Raw genomic sequence first — 18,968 nt, 5'->3', positions numbered from 1 at the left:
GATTGTAATGTTGTGGTAGGAATGGCACTTACTTTACATAGGTCATGGTTATTTCCCTTGTAAGAGGTTGTTGTCATGATCTAATTGATCTCTAGACTCTAAGAGAACTAGAAGTGTATTTTTAGTCTACTCTATGGGGTACCCGAGCTTTGGCAGTGTTTCATTGTCCTACAAAACATCCACAAAAGTAGCATCTCTTTTTCATGATTGTTTTCTTTTCATCCTTTCTTATATTTGGATTGATTTTATTGCATTTCGTGATCCAACAACTATCTTAATGCATTCTATTCCTGAGTCTGAATCACCAACAGGTCCTGAATTGAACTCAGTCCAGGAAAAATATAAATTATATGAAGAGAAGCAAACCGAGACAAGAACAGAAAGAGTCAAGCCAGACTGTAAAGAACTTTAGCACCAAACTAAGGAGTTTGTATTTTGTCTTACAAGCAATAGGGAGCTATTGAAGTATCTTGAGCAATGGAGTGATGTCATCAAATATATGTTTTAAGAAAGAGTATTTAAGCAGTTCTTTGTAGAATGCATTGAAAAGATGAGAGAATAGGAGCAGAGGCCAATTAACAGTTTATTGTAGTAGTCTAGGGGGAGGGCTAAAGAGAGGTTGAAATAGGGTGGTGGTTGTATGAGTGAAAATGTGAGTATGGACCCAAAAAATATAGAATTAGAGTTGGCATAACTTGCAAATTGATTGGGTATGGAGAATGTGGGAGAATAAAGAATCAAGGATGACTCTGGGGTTCTGAATCTGGGTTCCTAGAAATATGACAATTTCCTCAATTGAAAGTGAACAGTTTGGATTAGAGGTTTCTTAGGGAGAAAGACAATGCATTTCATTCTGGGCATGTTAACTTTGAAGTATTATGGGACACCCAGTTAATGATGTCCAACAAGTCATCCAGAATAGAAATATGTACATGGATGTGAAAGCCATGGGCGTAATGACAATAATTGAATGGAGAGAAGGGTATGTGCATATGCGTGTATATATGTGTACATATACATATATGCACACATATATACACACAGATATATATATAGAGAGAGAGAAATATACACACAGATAGATACATATGTGTGTATGTATCTACTTTGTACTTGTGCTACATGATTTACAAATGTTACGTCATGTGTTCAAAACAACCCTGAGAGGTAGGTGCTATTATTATCCTCATTTTACAGTGGACACCTCGCCGCACTTTTCTTTGCCATGAAAATACCTCTGGTATTTTTGTTCTTTCTCATTCCAATATACCATACAGAGCTATGTAAATTCAGTATAGTAAACTGTCCTAAACACCATCAAAGAGATTTGGGCTATCTACTCTTATATGCTGCCTAGTGGTAAATTCAGAGTAAGAGAAATGAGGGCATCTCTGTTAGAGATATTGGCCAAGTGTGATAGAGGAAATAAGGCATATACTTAGGTAAATATAATACTAAAAAATACAAGGTAATTATTTGAGAACTGACAAAGAGCTATGTGAGGTCTTGGGGGAAATGATGATTATCAACTGACATCATCAGTGAAAGTTTCATTGAGAAGATGACATTTCAGTTCAGCTTTAAAAAATGACAGGGCTGTTCAGACAAATTGGAGGTTCTGTTTTTCCTTAGTAAATTTCAAATACCTTTCCATTTTACCCAAGGTTCACCACAAGCTATTTCCATTATACATTAACCTGATATTTCTTCTACAATTTTCTGCAATATATTCTATTCATCCACCAAATATTATCACTCTCTATGTCCCCAAGAAGCAGAAAACTCAGCTCTGTCATCTCTGTGCTTTGGATCAGGATGTTGTCTACCCTGGAATATCTTGAAAAGGAGCATTATGAGCAAAGAGGATAGCCTCAAAGATCAGAATTGGTGACTTTAGGGATTTCTTCAAAGCACTAAAATACATTGACTAGATTTGTAACCAGTAAAAGGCTAAAGCTAGCTAGAGGAACAGAAATTCAGATCCAGGAGGTCAAACGTGAATAGGAGACATGATACATGGGAATGTCAGGCAATAACATATCGTATAATTCAACCTGTTCCTCCAAAGTTGCTAGCTAATATAGTCATTGCCTGTGTTTGCCAATCCCAATTTAAATATGTTTACAGCATACTGTGCCATATATTGCCCTAAGCCATGAAAATATAGCCATTGTCATAGACATAGGACTGGGTGTCTAGGAGAATTGGCAAGCTACAGAAGGAGCTAAGTTGTAAAGGCTGCCAGTTTGGGGAATAAAATAATATTGTATCTGTATGTTGCCTGTGGGTTTTAGAGACATATGTACTTGTAACTGTGTTCTGGGTTATGTATGTGATTGTGATCTCCATGGTTTCTGAATGTGGCTTCAGCACTACCTATGTATATACAGCTACAGATTATTACAATACATACTATACCAACCTTGAGTGTTTTTCCTTTTAAAGCAAATCTATTTGCTTCAAATCTCCAAATCCTTTTGGCATTTTGTGTTAATAACATCAGAGATTTCTTGTAGTCAGAAAAATAGCTGCTGCTATTCCCCAGGATTTGTTTTAAGTATTTGAAGATGAAATGCACCGTATCTTATTATCTACTGTAGCATTTCTGAAATGACAGCTGCTCCCCATGTGTGGAGAGATTTAGCAGATGGACAGCTACCACTATCTGGCAATATATTCAGTTCCTCCACTCTCTGAAAAAGGCCATCCTTCAAATGAATTTTATAGCTCTAGTTTGTTTAGAAAGGAAAGTTCAATGATGATAACTGCCATTTTTTCCCTCTGAAATTACAAACTTAAAGAGGAAAAAGAAAGCATTCCTCATTTTGTGATTCACAGATAAGGGCACATGGTCTAATGAGTCTTCTCTTTACATATTCACATAACTCAGAAAAGTCGGTTCATTTCAATTACAATATGGTTCCAAACAGGGCTTTAAAAATTATGTAAATGAGAGCCTCATGAAACATGATTCTAGAGAAATGGGTTTTTGATTAAGCCTCTGTGGAGTTGAAGGTAGTTCCACCTCTCTTTGGGAAGGGATATACCTCCTCTGATCTATGGGAAATGTAGTCACTATAGGCATCCAGTTCAAGCTTTTGTCAAACTGCCAACCACAGAACTCTCATGCCCTGATCACTAGCCAAAATTCCCAGTTGTCATGCCTAAAACATAGTCATGGTCCAATGAAGGGCAGCATGCTCTAAAGAAGGCTATCCCACTTACTTATTTCTTCAACACTATACATAGATACAGTTCAGCTGCTAAAGGTTGGATTACAGAACTGGTTACCAGAAAACATTCTATATCTATTTTAGTTTCTTGAAGCTCAGAATACAGCTACAAAAGGAGACTGAGAATAAGGAGAAAAATACAGAGAAAGAGTGAGAAAAAAGTAAATTGAGTCAGTTTTTCAAGGAGAATCTAGAAAGCTGCAGTCCGAAGATAAAATTATTCCAAAATCCCCCTTCCGTTACTGATAAATGGAGAGATAGGGCACATCAGATGGAGTGAATGATGCCAGCCCTGATAATATTAGTGCCTGGGGCACAGTGAGCTCAAAAGTCTAAAGAGAAGCACAGTATTTGATATTTAGGAAGCAGCTCCACCATTCACTGTGAAGTCTAAAAGCAGGACACAATGTGAATGCAGGATAAGAATATCTATGAAGGCAAAGAGAAGCAAGTAAGCCTCAGGAAACTGCTGGAGCAGCATGGAGCATTATCAGGCAGACGTAGCACCCAGAGCTTTATAAATAAGCATGGCTAGGATGGAGAAAGGGAAGAAAGGGGGTAGTTGTGTCTTTTGGCCACAGTTGTCGAGGATACTTAAAACAACCACAGTCAATAGAAACATTGCATTCTGCGCAACAGATTGTCATCATGCAAAATTCCCAGGGAGTCACGTAACCAGAGAACAGATGGCAAGGTTAGAATTAGGCGACTGCTTAGGAACTACAAAAGAGTATGAAAAAGAAATAAATGTCCCCTAAGGGCGATTGCCTATACCTCCCCTGTAATGTGGGAGTGGTGTGTTTATCTCATGGGACAGGTCAGTATACTGCTACATTTACAGGAATCTATTGTATGACCAAGAGCATGGCATTGACTGCTCTCAATCAGTAAGAGTAGGTTAATTGACTGGCCATAAGGGTTTAATACAAGAGTTCCTAATCTTTTTTTTTTAATTTCCTGTGCCCCTTTTACAGTCTAGTAACCCTACCAAATAAGTCTCAGAATAAAGCTTGCAAATGCATAAAATAAAATACAAAGGATTATGACAAACAACTATATTGAAATGCCATTATTGATTTTTTTTAGTTTACAGCACACAGATTAAGAACCTCTCATTTAAAGCAAATGCTACCTCAGGGAGACTCCTTGCTATCTCTTGTCTCCTCTAATTTAACTTTCTGAATATAGAAAATAAGGATTCCATGTTTTTTCCCTTAAAAAAAAAAAACCCATGCTTAGGATGTATCATTAGAAGAAAGGATTCTATGTTGCAACAATCACTGAGTTCAGACAGCCCATCTTGACCTTGCCACTATGGCTCTTTCTAACTTAGCTCCAAATCTTTGTGCCATGAGCTAAACATCTTAGTCTTGTTCCTGCGGCAAGAAAAAGATGAAATGACTGAGGAAACAAAGGTTTGTGTTTCCAAGCATATTGATTTATTAAGCAATGTATTACAATTGCCCAACAAATCAGAACCAGCCACCTTCCTCAGCTTTGGTACTGGGCCACAAGTACAAAGGCAGATAGATTTTTATACATTGAAAACTATCCAATAAGACCAATTAATTAGAAGGAAAAAATTAACCAGGAAAAAAAAAAACATTAGATAATCTGATTTCTAGTTGAAAGACATATTAAGGACTTTCCAAATTGAGGGGGAGAGAGTGAACATATACAATTTCTCAAAATCAGAAAAAGTAGTGTTCACTCCCCTTGCCCAAGTGTCAATGAATAATCACAGGGACATATAAACGATAAGCAACTAATTGATCAGTATGGGGAGAGTTTACAAATAAGACATATGGAGTGCTTCAGACACACAATTGTGAGAAAACTATTTGCATCAATCTTTGAATCTGACCAGATTTCTGGTCAGATTTTTTTTATCTGAAAACTGCATGCATGCTGATCAATCAGTCATTGTTTCCATGTTCCCTTGATTGTTCACAGATATTTGGGTAAGAGTAGTGGGACACGACACCTCTTTTTCTGATTTCAAGAAATTGCACCTACTTACTTTCTTCCTCCCAATTTGGAAAGTCTCTAATCTTTCCTCCAATTAGAACTCTCATTACTTAATGTTGCATCCTGGTTAATTGTTTCCATTATATTAATTGGTTTTATTTTATTAATTATTTTTAATGTATAAAAATCTATCTTCCCCTGTATTTGGGGTCTAGTGCCAAAGCTAAGGAAGGTTACTAGTTTCAATTTGTTGGGTAATTGACATGCACTACCTAATAAATCAATATTTTCAGAAACTTGAACTTTTCTTTCCTCAGTTATGTCATCTTTCACTTACCACATTACTTCTTGTTTGGGGATGGAATGGAGCAGGGAATTGGGGGTTTGGGGGAAGGGCTTGACGAGCATACTACCACTGGAAAAAAATTGTTACTTGGGAGAAAGACAAAAAAAAAAAAAGATCCTTCATGATATAGACTCTTTAAAACAAGAGAATGATTTGTTTTTCCTTCCCTATCTCTCAGACCTAGAAAATTTCTTACACGTACTTAAGCGACTAAATCCTCAAATATTTCTATCTGAACAATGATGGTATTCTGTTTAATCATAATAATAATTCCTAGCAATTATAAAGTATTTAAGGTTGGCAAAATGCTTTGCACACTTTATGTAATTTGATCTTCATGTCAGTCCTGTGAGGTAGGTGTTTTTATGATGCCCATTTCACAGATAAGCAAAGAGATAGAGTAACTTGCACTGGGTCACACAAATATTAAATGTCTGAGACAAGACTTGAATGTCATCTTGACTCCAAGATGAGAACCCTGTCTACTATATCACCAACCCCCTCCATACCTGATCATCCTATTTGATTCTTGACCATGTCTTCCCAAAAGTTTACCATAGAGGGTTCATACAACAAGTTAAGAGTCTTGCTCATTTTTCTCTAATATCATGAGAATATCAGTGACACAAATGACCTTAGCAATCTCCTTCTCTACACATATAACTAAACCACCTTTTTAAAATCATATACCTAATTACATCTTTTACTATGATTTTTCTATGTATTTTTCTATTTTACATGTTTCAGTCTTCAGACCTAGAATGTACCTCTCCATATCCCTCTGAGTCATACCCATTTTTAATTCTTTGGGAATAGCAGTGATCCATCACTCACAACTATACAACATCATAATATTAGTATTAAAAAATGGACCTTTGCTTCAGAGTGAGGTTTGGGGAAGGGATTAAAAGAATTTAAGAATTTATAATTTCACAAAATCAGTACAATATACTCTCTTCTTTTAGCTCATTTATAGGGAAAACTAATTATCCATTTATGGTCTCTATCAAAGAAATAAATGTAGTAATAAATGTAGATCCTCCATCTAGCTATACGTGCAATGTACCATCTTCATCTATTTGGTTTTTTCTCCTATATGGAAGATTAGTTCAAACACTTGTAGTTGGTTAAAGATGTCTTTCAGGATAATATCAAGACAGATATGATTGAGTTTTTTTCCAGATTTCATATCTGGAGTATCAATGCTTTAATTTATAGATAGAATAAAAACTATGTAATTAGTAATACCTCCTATACTCTTTTCTGTTCCTGTCTTCATCACTGCAAGATCAGAAGGTTTTCATAGAAGAGGGATGATTTTAATTTTTATGTGTTTCATGACTTAACCTGACCACTTCATTACCAAAAAAAGACACTCTGCAAGTCTGTTGGTATTTGGAATTTCCATATTCACCAAGTCTGATCCTCACAAATCAGATTCAGACTGTTTCCAGGACAACAGTCAAAGTATTTCCAGCATGACATAACTGACCCCAGTCTGCTCTCCACTGGCATAGCCTTTCCGATTAACATCCACATCATAATGAACTATTGCAACAGGACTTTATGGATGGCTATCATATACATTTAACAAGTCATGAAGTTGAGTTCATGATGTGTTTTTCTGAGTCCATGTTGACTATCCTGGCTTTATATCAATGTCAGGGACAATATTTTCTTTCTCCTACCTAGTACTTAGATATTTTGGATACCCAGTGAACCCTGACTTGATATGGAAAAATATTGCTTATTTTCTCCCACCAATTTTTGGAATATGATTTTTTTCTGAGCTGCATTTTTTCCTGTCAACTCCTAATCAACACTCACCAGCCTTTTATTCCCATTCTTTTGGGATTTGATATTATCTAAATAATTCTGTATATCAATTGACCATATCTTTCTGTTGACCCCATTTGGAATAACTTTATCACCAATTTATGATTTTGAAGGATCCTTCCTACTTTTTACAAGCATTTCTCATGTCTGCTCTTGGTTCTTACACCCAATTCCATCTCTCATGTAGCTCATAACTGTTGACCTTTTCCCAGTCACTAACATTAATATTACTGAAGAGTATTATTAATGTTGTATCATAAGAATGATTTTATGAAGCTATTTCCACAATTCAAATTCTGACTATAAGTAGCAAATAAATGTAAAAAGTAATCATTCAAAGAAGAGGGCAATTTGTGTTAAGATATGAGTACAGATGTGGGAGTCTTTTCCTGGTTGATAGATGCTTAAAACAACTAGAGTTGACAAGAACAAAGCATAGCGTGTAGCAACTGTTCGGTACAAAAATTTCTCTAAGATTGATGTGGTAGATAGTGTACTAAATTTAGAATAAAAAAATCTGGGTTCAAATCTTGATTCTGCTGTCTAATATCTATATCACCCTGGACAAGCTACTTACTTAACTTTTCTGACTTTCAGTTGGATAATTTGCATAATGAGAGAGTTAGGTTAAATAATCTTTAATGTTCCATCCAACTTAAAATCTTATGATTTTATGAGTCACTAAATCATAGAATAGATGAAAAGATTAGATGCAAGTGACTTCCTGAGTTCTTATGTAGAGTGTGAATGTGGAATAAATTATTGTGAAATGTAGTGCTAAACAATCACCTTTAAACACTTCATTTCAATTCTCAAGTCAATTTACTTTGCTCTCTTCATTAAAGTCTTTCTTTACTCCATAATTCTCAAAATATGTGAGCTAAAGGAAGCACTCATGAAGTTTGAATTATGTTCCATTCCAGAAAAAGATTTTTAATCTGTCTTGCCTGTTATCTCCCCTTGTGTTCAGCCAGAAATCTTACTGTCCCAAAATATGCAGCATGATGAACTTCAGGGCACTGCTTCCTTTTATCAACTACTCAGTTTTTACTCAAGTCTTGCATATTACGTTTTCCTCACTTTCCTATGAGGGCATCATGTTCCATTTTATATTATGGTCATTTGTGCATATGTTAAATTCCTCCCCTGGAGTGCCAGTTCCATGAGGGTGAAGACAATATCCATTTAACCCTTTGTTCTCTCAAGTATTCTGTATAGTTGGCTTGAGGAAGAATGAAAAAGTTTGGAATAATTGCTCTTTTAATTGTAATAGCTATGGATTAAGGGGGTGTTAACGGTTTGCTTTGCTGCAGTGAGAGCCTATATAGAATCATATAACATAAATGAATACTGGACCCAGTCAGTACTATTTCACTATTCTCTCCAACCTATTCAGTAGCAAGTGATTAGGAGTGAAGATAAAGAGTTGGGGGGGCTGGAAGAGATATTTCATATCACAATAAGCTCAAAATAGAAATGTGGTCTGGATACAATATACCATGCCATAAATATTATCAGAGAATGGGATTAATTATATTTTACAGTTATGGCTAGGAGGTAATTCCTGAAGAAACAAGTGATAGAGGTGATCACAAAAAAAATAAATTTGGTGAAAATTCTAAAAGTTTTGGCATGAACAAAGTCCAAGCTAGGGTAAGGAGGATATCTGACTAATTAGGAAATACTTTCATTCATTTTTAATAAAAGTCTGATATCCAAAATATTTAAGGAATTAACCACATGTATAAGACCAAGAGCCATTTCTCAATATATAAGTGGTGAAAGAACATAACAAAACAACCCTCAAAATAATTTCAAACTATTAACACATGGTAAAATGTTTGAAATCACTATTAATAAAAGAAATACAAGTATAAACAACTTTGAGATTTTACCAAATACCCAGTAAATGGGCAACAATCTTAAAAAATGGCAATTTTCAAGGCTGTAAGACATGAAGATAGGCAAACAAAAATGCTTAGGGAATATGTTAAATTTCATTCAAGAGAATGACAATAATGAAAAAACCTACCAAAACTTATGGGATTCAGTGAAAGTAGTTCTTAAGGGAAGTTTTATATCTCTGAATGCTTGCATGAATAAAATAGAAAAAGAAGAGATCAATGAATTGGGCATGCAACTGAAAAAACTACAAAAAGAACAAATTGAAAATCCCCAAGTAACTACCAAATTAGAAATACTGAAAACTAAAGGAGAGATGAATAAAATTGAAATTAAGAAAACCATTGAACTAATAAATAAAACTGAGTTGGTTTTATGAAAAAGCCAATAAAATTGATAAACCTTTGGTCAATTTGATTACCAAAAGAAAGAAGAAAAAACTACCAGTATCAAAAATGAAAAAGGGTGAACTTACCTACAATGAAGAAGAAATTAAAAGAATAATCACAAATTACTTTGTCCAATTGCATGCCCATAAATTTGATAATCTTAGTGAAATGGATGAATATTTACAAAAAATAAACTGCCTAGATTAACAGAAGAGAAACTTAAATAACTCCATATCAGAAAAAGAAACTGAATAGGCCATCAATGAACTCCCTAGGAAAAAAAGCTCCAGGGCCAAATAGATTTAAAAGTGAATTCTATCAAATATTCAAAGAAGAGTTGATTCCAACACTATATAGACTATTTGGGAAAATTAGTGAAGAAGGAGTTCTACCAAATTCTTTTTATGATACAAATATGAGATTCTAATACCTAAACTGGGAAGAGTCAAAACAGAGAAAGAAAATTATAGGCAAATTTCCCTCATGAATATATATGCAAAAATTTTAAATAAGGCTTTGCAGACACTACCACTAGGAGCCCTCATCCTGGTTCTGTTCGCCAGACACCAATTCCCACTTCCTCTTCCTCTGCCATCGTGCCCAGCCCAGGAATCTATGGCCAAATGTGTAGTTTGACTTTGTTGTTGAAAACAAGCCCCTGGGCAAGATTACTCTCGAGTTCTTTGCACACAAGTTTCCAAAGACAGCACAAAACTTCCACTCTCTGGGCACTGGAGAGAAAGGATTTGGTTACAAGGGATCTTGCTTCCACAAAAGCATTCCTGGGTTCATGTGCAAGGGTGGTGAGCTCACATGCCATAATGACACTGATGGTAAGTAAAACTATGGGGAGAAATTGCTGATGAGAACTTCATCCTGAAGTATACTGGTCCTGGAATCTTGTCCATGGCAAATGCTGAACCCAACAGAAATGGTTCCCAGTTTTTCATTTGTACTGCTAAGACTGATTGGTTAGATGGCAAGTATTTGGTCATTGGCCAAGTGAAAGAAGGCATGAACATTGCAGAAGCCGTGAAGCATTTTGTTACTTGGGATGGTAAGACCAGTAAGAAGATCACTATCACTGACTGTGGACAACTCTCATAAGTTTTTATTTTGTTTTTTCTTTTTGTCTTAACTATCAAACTATTTCTCTCCAGTTGGAGAGAGAACCCCCAAACCTCATCTACTATTATATCCTGTAATAATTGAACTCTCACTTGCTGCAATTCTCTTTGAATTACATTTTCTTTTTCCTTTCACAAGTCTAGCTAGACAACAGAGTTAAGTTTATGATTATGAAATAAAAACTAAAATATAAAAAATTTTAAATAAGATATTAGCAAAAAGATTACAGCAAAAATATATTTGTAAATTGTTAAAGAGATGTTACTTGAATGTGATAAAATATCACTGCTCCTTAAAAAACACAATAAATATAGATAAAATGATACAAAGGAGGTAAAATCAGGAAATAATATATGCAACGACAAAATAGAAGAAACAATAAAACAAAACTAAATGCTGTGTAATTTGATAACCAAACTTAGTCCTAGAAAAATTTTGAGAAAATATACCTCTTTCTCCTAAATATAGATGTGGAATATTACATATATTGTCAGAAAGGGTTCATGAGTTTGTTGGTTTTAATTAACTTGTTTTATCTTTTAAAACTTGTCTTACAAGGGAAGATATACAGGGTGGGGAAGTGGAGAAATAAATATGATATAAAAACAAAAAGCATGAACCTTTTAAAATAAATTAAGAGAGAGTATCTCAGTTCTTTGAGTGGCAATCCTTTACCTGAACCTCTCCTTTTACCAAATCCTAGATGCAATACTTCCATTCCAGTTCCTAGCACAGAGTAGAATTTTAACTGTTATTTCTTATTAATTTTAAATAATCAGTAATGAATCTAAACTATAACAAACAACTACATTTAAATTCATAAATGTGCTTTAACCATAATGTTGTTTTTTGGTAGTGGTATATTGGGAGTTAGTTTTGAGTGGGAAAAACCTAAGCTCCAGTTCTGCCTTTGTCATTGACAGCCTGTGTGACCCTAGGCAAGTTATTCTACCTCACTGTGTTTCAGTTTCCTCATCTGTAAAATGTTTGCACTAGATGATTCTAGTCTTTTCCAGTTCTAATTTTATGATGCTAATATTCTCATCTGTGTATTTCTGTATATTTTCCTTAGACACTCTTCATTTAATATGCTGGAGATTTTCCTTTCTTTTTTTCTCTCTCAGTTCATGAGGATCAGTACCTCACTTAATCTAATCATCTTTTATTTCCTTCATTTCTTTATTGGCCAACCAACTTTTTCGAACATATATGCCCTTGATAATATCTTGCATGTACAAAATCTATATGTACTTTATAAAAAGATATGTAATATGCCACTATCTATAACATTTTATCTTTTACTTCCTCTTCCATCTCTTTCTGCTGCCTTTGTCTATTCATATTTCCATCAGTGTAGATATAGTGTCTATTTATACAATAGCAGTCAACATATGGATATCTTCTGGTCCTGCCTTCTGTATTTATCCTTAATTTCATATGTTTTTCCATTCCCACATTGGTTACTTTCAAGTACATTAGAGCATTCCACTACATAAATTAAGTAAAAGCATCAATAATTCAACCATTCTTCAAGTATTCAATAGATATTGAGTCTAGGCTTTCTTTTTCTCAATTACAAATGAATGGGTTTTAATATCTTCTAATATCGATTTTTAAAGAATAATGCTTTAAGGTAAAATCACAATAAGATATTTGGGTCCAAATTTATAATTCTTTTATTGCATTTCCATTTCCAGCCTGATTACTAACCATACCCATATCCAATAATATGCAATTTTTCTAGCAACTTATGAATGCCGTGTTTTCTTCCAACCTTACTGGAACTACGTTTGTTTATGGAGGATGTGGAACTTGTAATTTTTTAGCAAACATTGGTTGAATAAATCAATTCACTGTTAATTCTATCCAGTGAGCAATCTACTACATTTATCCCAATGAAAATATTTTACTGATTAAAAAGTGTTTTAATTTGCAGAATTTTGGATTATCCTAAAGTAATATCTTCTCTCTAAAATCAATTAATTGAACACAGGAAGAGTTTTTAAGCTTTCTCAGTGTTTGACCATGCAATATTGTCCAGTTTAGGACATAAATAGTACCCATAAGTGTGCTATTGATTTCAGGTTGGGCAATTATACTTGTCTATAGCATATTTTTTTTATTATACTTAGTCAAGCATTTTTATTTTACATTACACTGGTCCCTGACAAGGCCAATGCAGCAAACAACAAGTGAAATCGAATTAATGGTATCTGGTAAGCTCTGACAAGATTCTCAATAAGGACTTGTTTAGTTTTTTTTCAACATATGTTGTTGGATGCATGTTAGTAATGCTCCCTTGGTGTAAGCCTGAGGATTTAACAGCATGGGGTGAAGAAAACAACTACATAACAAAATCTGCAGACTTTGTACCCTTAAAGATTTATCATATAATGATCCATTTCTAAGGGAGAGGATATCACACACTTCATCCCATAATAAATGCAATCAAGGAAGCACATAAAGATCTCAACCAAATTGATCAACATATATAGACATGCTTTTGATGTACAAACAGGAGGATTCATGCCTTGTGGTTTCTTTAATTGGATAAAGAAGGGAATAGCTGATTTGCTAACAATGAAACAAGTACTTTTGGGCACCTTAAATACATGCAGGCATTTTGGTTGTGGGTAATTCCAGTACTGATTGACCACAGATTTGGGAGCAAAAGATTTCATCTCTATCACTAAAGCTGAGTTCTGAGAGGGAGTCACTCTTGGAGAGGAGAAGAGAGTGTCTTTCTCATTTCTCACTTTTGACTATGTCACTTTAGAGATTAGTTCAATAGGAGAACTAGCTGGGGGTAGAGAGACCTGACTACTAGAAGACAATATATTTAGCTAGGAGCAGTGACACATTGAGGGTAAACCTATGTAGAAAAAGTCAACCTTATACGGAGAAGGATTCAGGCTATAGACTCAAGAAAAGCCTGGTTCATAAAGCACCAAGAGTTATGAATTACCTCCTTGCACACATGTGAACTCTACATGTGAACCTTATTCTCATTGAACTTTAAAATTAAAACCTACTTAATCCTAAGAAACCTGGTCCCATGGGTCTATCTTTGTGTGTTTGTAAGAAAGTGAGTCCCAAGTTTTCAAGGGGGAATGAAGGATGGGAGTGGAATGCTTTATGGTGATTGTTCTTACTATGTCATTTTTAGTAAATACCTTTCCTAAATACAAATTAAATATGATTGGTTGATTTAAAGGGAAAAATACATTGGTGGGTGCTCATGATCAACAGTATTAGAAATCTGGCCCCTCAGAGTTATTTCTAGAACCCTAACAAAAAATAGTCCACTGGCCTTCTGAGGACTTGAATTTCTGATTGCTAATGCAGGTTGAGGGAGTATCCCCATAGACAGATACATTTCAGGTATTCAAATGACCTTTATCATATCCTATAAAGCACTTTGTGGACGCTGGCTGTCCGTATCAAAATATAAATATTCTATTTACTAATTTTAATATAAGAACATCAGATACTATTAAATAGTTTGAATCAAAAACAAGGGTTTTCATATACAATGTATAATGCCATTATATGATGAAAGTAGTCCATTTCAGGTAGCTTAGTAGTTTATACTGGGTGCAGCAATTAGTTCTGATTACTGAGATTGTGCTCTATTACAGAATATTTTGCTATTTACATACCAGGCCCTTACTTACCTTGGCCTCTTTTTTCTCATTGTTTGCTTGGAGTTCTTGCTGGCATTTCAGAAAAAAGCCAACCATGATTAACTTTTTTTTTTTTTACCTCTCTCAAGATACACACACACACATACTCTCCCTCCCTCTCTCTCTCTCTCTTTCTCTCTCTCTCTCTCTCTCTCTCTCTCTCTCTCTCTCTCTCTCTCTCTCTCTCTCTCTCTCTCTCTCTCTCTCTCCTCTCTCTGTCTCTCTCTAATAGACACCAGGAAACCATTAGACAAAACCAAATCCTTCCCCCCAGTCCATGAATCATGGAGCCGGAAAGAGTCACTTGAACTTATCTATTCCATCTGCCTGTCTTCAGAGGGCTTTGAAGTCACCCTAGATGAATAGATGAAAAGTACGTATATCCAGTCATAAAGGGGGACAAAAGTCATAACCTTTCTTTCAGTTGCACAATCTAATTCCTGGCTGTCCTAAGACTTAGAACATCAAAGCTGTATTCTGATTAAGACTCCTGAAGTTGACCTCCTTCTGAGAGCTAATAGCAGCAGCTCATATTGGATTCCAAAGTCTCTGTTAGCTATATTGCATAGAACAATGAAGGTCTCACACACATAATAGATGATTAGGTATAAGCAAGTGATATCATGGAAGGCATGGTATCATGTTGATTAACTTGGCTTTTTTTAAGGGGGAGAAACTTTTCACTGTCCCCTCTCCATCTATAGCACTACTGATATATCTGCTAGAGTAACATTTGTGCCATCTGGCTGCCAACCAGTTGAATGATGTCAAGAGGTCTTGGTTATAGCTTTGGGTGGCAGTATGATTTATTTACCCTTCTAGCCATAGAGCAATGAATTTTAAATGTGCATCTCCTAGTAGGTCAGTGCAAGTTTTAAGCACTGTTCTAGCTAAGTCCAAAGTCTAAGTCCCAGCGTTTAGATGTGTTGTTAATAATTATGATTTTTTTTCCTCTTCATTTCTGGCTGACTGAGTTTCACTAAATGGGGAAATCCTTCAGTCTCTAGATGAATGATCCAGAGTCTTTCCATCATGGAAAGACATGACTCACTTTGTTAACTTCTGTCAGTCACCCATCCATCTGTGAACCTACAGCATTTCCATAATTCCCCACTCTCACCATATCTAAACAAATTCTCATAAAAATAGAACATTTGTCTATGCTATGGGAAAGCAAAGTGAGGCATTTTTGGTCTCTCCCCATAAGCCATCTATGATTAGATAGATTGGAACTTAAATGGTTTTCCAATATCTCCTCATGTCAGTATGATGGGAAGTCTTGAGTAGAGAAGTGAATCTTGTTTCTTTTTCCAAGGACAGGGAGCCTGGGACTCAGTCCCTTGAATAAGGTAAACTAAGGTTAGCTCTTTCTGGCATCCCCTCAGAAGACAGACAAGTGCATTATACGCCTTATTCATATTTCATAGGGATAGAGAAATATGCGAACTATAAGCTATGGTTTTGGAGGAAGTGCTTGGTTTGATTATTTAGAATTATTTCATGTTAAATCATTACAAATGTCCTCTTCCCTGTGGATTCTCAGAGTTGTAGTCACAATTACTTTGAATGAGATATTTTCCTATTATTAGTACAGATTGATAACTTCCCTATTAAAATCATAAGTATCAGTTAAAAAAAAACATCAATTTTTAGCAGGGAATAGACAATAAAACACAAAATACAATATCCCAATAGTATCATGTTATTGTGAAGATCCAATGAGATAATGGATGTGAAATACTTGGAACAATGTAATATGTAAACATAACCAGTATGTTTATAAGATAATAGATCCAAAGCTTAAAGGAACTTTCGGTTTGCATCTAGACCAAATAATTCATATTTTGCAAGTGAGGACACCGAGGCTGAGGGAGAATAAGTCACTTGTCTATGGTCAGAAAGATAGTAAGCATCAGAAGGGGAATTTGAACTCAGGTTTTCAGACTCCAAAGTCAATTACTTTTCTCCTATAATTTGTTTTTTATTCTCCCTAAATTATATAATCCACCAAAAAGAACGTATCATATACTGTATGAGGAAAAACTTCCTGAGAACAAAGAGAAATGGGATTTATTTTTTCTCACCAATTCGTGATTCATATCCTATTTTTTGCACAGTTGGCAAAAGGAGCCAAAGTTTTTCTAGCCCTTGCTACCTAAGGAGAGTTCTTAACAGAAAGTACTGGAAAATGGTACATAAAGGAAAATTCCACATCATATCCTCAGAAGCACAAATTGTGAGATCAATTTTAGTGTATTTGCCCATTACCATGTAAAGCACATAGGATAAGGTTTCGTTCCAGTAGACGAGTTTATGTAGCAGAGTGGAAAGATCACTGACTATCAGTTCATCTATGATGCAGTCTCAGCTTTATCATGAAATAGCTTAGTGACCACAAGTTGGCCAATTCATCCTTCTATACTTTTGTTTTTCATTCCCTAAATTGAGAGAGTTGTACTCTTTGATCTCTAGGTTCCCTTTCAGTCCAAGTTGAGTAGATCCCCTATAAATGGAATATGTAGATTTTCTATACTAAGTTGTTTGGGCACAGGAGCAATCACCTTCTATTGTATGATATTTTCCATTACTCATTGATGTTTTCAGTAGTTGACACTAATTCACATATCATTTTAAAATATTTAATGGAGCACAGAGGAAATGCAAATGAGGAAGAGGGAGAAAAGAAGAAGAGGACACTGACCTTAAAAAAAGTAGATATTTCCATTTGTCTACATGTCAGTTTCTCGTTTTTCAAATGCAGTGGCCCTCTCATTGTTATCTCCATAATGGGGGAAAAGTAGCTTTGATTTCTGAAGTGACTAAGTATTTATTTGGTATATTATCCTTTAGCATAACTTAAGTCATTTATTAATTTCTCTTACATAACAGAGAGTACTATTCCTACTTTACCACTGAACAAATAAATTCAAAGCAAGGAGAAGAAATCTGCCTAAGGCAATGCTTAGTCAGTGATGCTAAGACAGGAATTAATAGAATCACAGATTTAGAGCAAGAAGGGACCCTATCAAGCTAACAAATGAAAGACTCAGCTGGAGGACACTTGGCTAAATTCTAAGGAGTCTGAGACACAATTAGTACTTAGAGAATGCATTACACCCAATCTCAGATTTAATACTGAAGAATGACCAGGGTTATAAGATGACCCGTTCTAGTCCAAATGGGACAATGGTGCACCATATGGCCTCACCAATGTTATTAATCATGCTAATGATACAGATTAACTATCTATAGTGCTCTACAAGTTTGATATAACTTCTGGTTAAGGAGAGATCACTTAAATTTTTTCTTTTCACATCTTTTCAGATGTTTTTTAAAGGTGTATATTTAAAGCATATAATGAAAGTTGGGAGATAAGAACAGATTTTAGCTTTTAAAAATACAGTAAAATGATGTGAGGGATAAATTTGCATGTACCTGGAACAAAAAGAAAGCAGCTATATAGCATAGTGGATAAAGTGCTAGACTTGGAGTCCAGGAAGACTTGTGTTAGAATCCTGCCACAGACCCTTACTAGCTGTGTGACCATGTGAATTACCTTCCCTCAGTATGCCCCCCTTTGCTATAAAATGGAACTAAGAATAGAAATTACTTCATTGCGCTGTTTGGAGGATTAAATGAGATAATGCATGTAAAATGCTTTGCAAAACTTTAAGTGATATATGAATAATTGTTTTAATATTGTAGGAACCAAATTCATTTTAACAAATACCTATTGAGTACTTATTATGTCATAGGTACCATGGGGATACAAAGATGAAAGATATAGTCCCTGCTCACAGTAAAATTTCTATATATTACAACTCATCAGTTTAATAAATTTAGTCTTCTTAATTTCATATCCATAATTTACTTTAAAGGGAAATCATTTTCGCTACACAGCTTTTTCAATGCTTTGCCAAATCATCTCTGAAAATGGCTTAAAAGTTTGAGGGTGGCACAATGGAAAGAGATCTACACTAATTGTCAGGAGCTCTGGGTTCTCATTCCAGCTCAGCTACTAACTAGTTGGTTAGTTGACCAAGGGTCATAATCTCTTTGGACTTCAATGTCTTTCCTATAGAATGCAATAATTGACTTAAATGAACTATGTAGTTTCTTCTAGCTCTAAAAAAAAGGATGTTGAAGGCATCATGGCAAAATGCTCTCCTTTCAATATCTTTGTCTTGAATTATCTTTCCTTCCCACTAATATCTTAGTCTGATTTGGTGAGTCATTAATGCTTTTGTTTCAATTGTAGCACAGGGAGTGAAATGGTAAGGCCATTTTGATAAATAGATATGAAGTTCCAGGAAATTTAGACCGAAGAGTTCACTAGCATTTCCCTCTGCAGCTGCTGGTGGTGACTAGCCTGCCCTAATTCTAAGTTTTCGTAATTCAAAATCAAATCAATGATCTAAAATAAGAATTGTTTTGGACCCAACCTTTTCTAGCAAATTAGCCAGCAAGAAGTTGAGAAACCAAG

At 35.0% G+C, this 18,968-nt stretch overlaps 1 protein-coding gene and 1 pseudogene across 1 annotated transcript in view; one reads left to right on the top strand and one right to left on the bottom strand.

Annotated features, from left to right (window-relative positions):
• Positions 1-18,968, bottom strand: part of LOC140509799 (cytosolic carboxypeptidase 4-like) — a 270,487-nt gene that overhangs the window by 47,751 nt on the left and 203,768 nt on the right. The window lies entirely within an intron of this gene.
• On the top strand, positions 10,465-10,781 carry LOC140529151 (peptidyl-prolyl cis-trans isomerase A pseudogene; annotated as a pseudogene).

This window comes from Notamacropus eugenii, chromosome 1, assembly GCF_028372415.1.
Source record: "Notamacropus eugenii isolate mMacEug1 chromosome 1, mMacEug1.pri_v2, whole genome shotgun sequence".
NCBI classification, from domain to species: Eukaryota; Metazoa; Chordata; class Mammalia; order Diprotodontia; family Macropodidae; genus Notamacropus; species Notamacropus eugenii.
The sequence above is the reverse complement of the archived record's forward strand: the minus strand, read 5'-3'. Positions and strand labels throughout refer to the sequence as shown.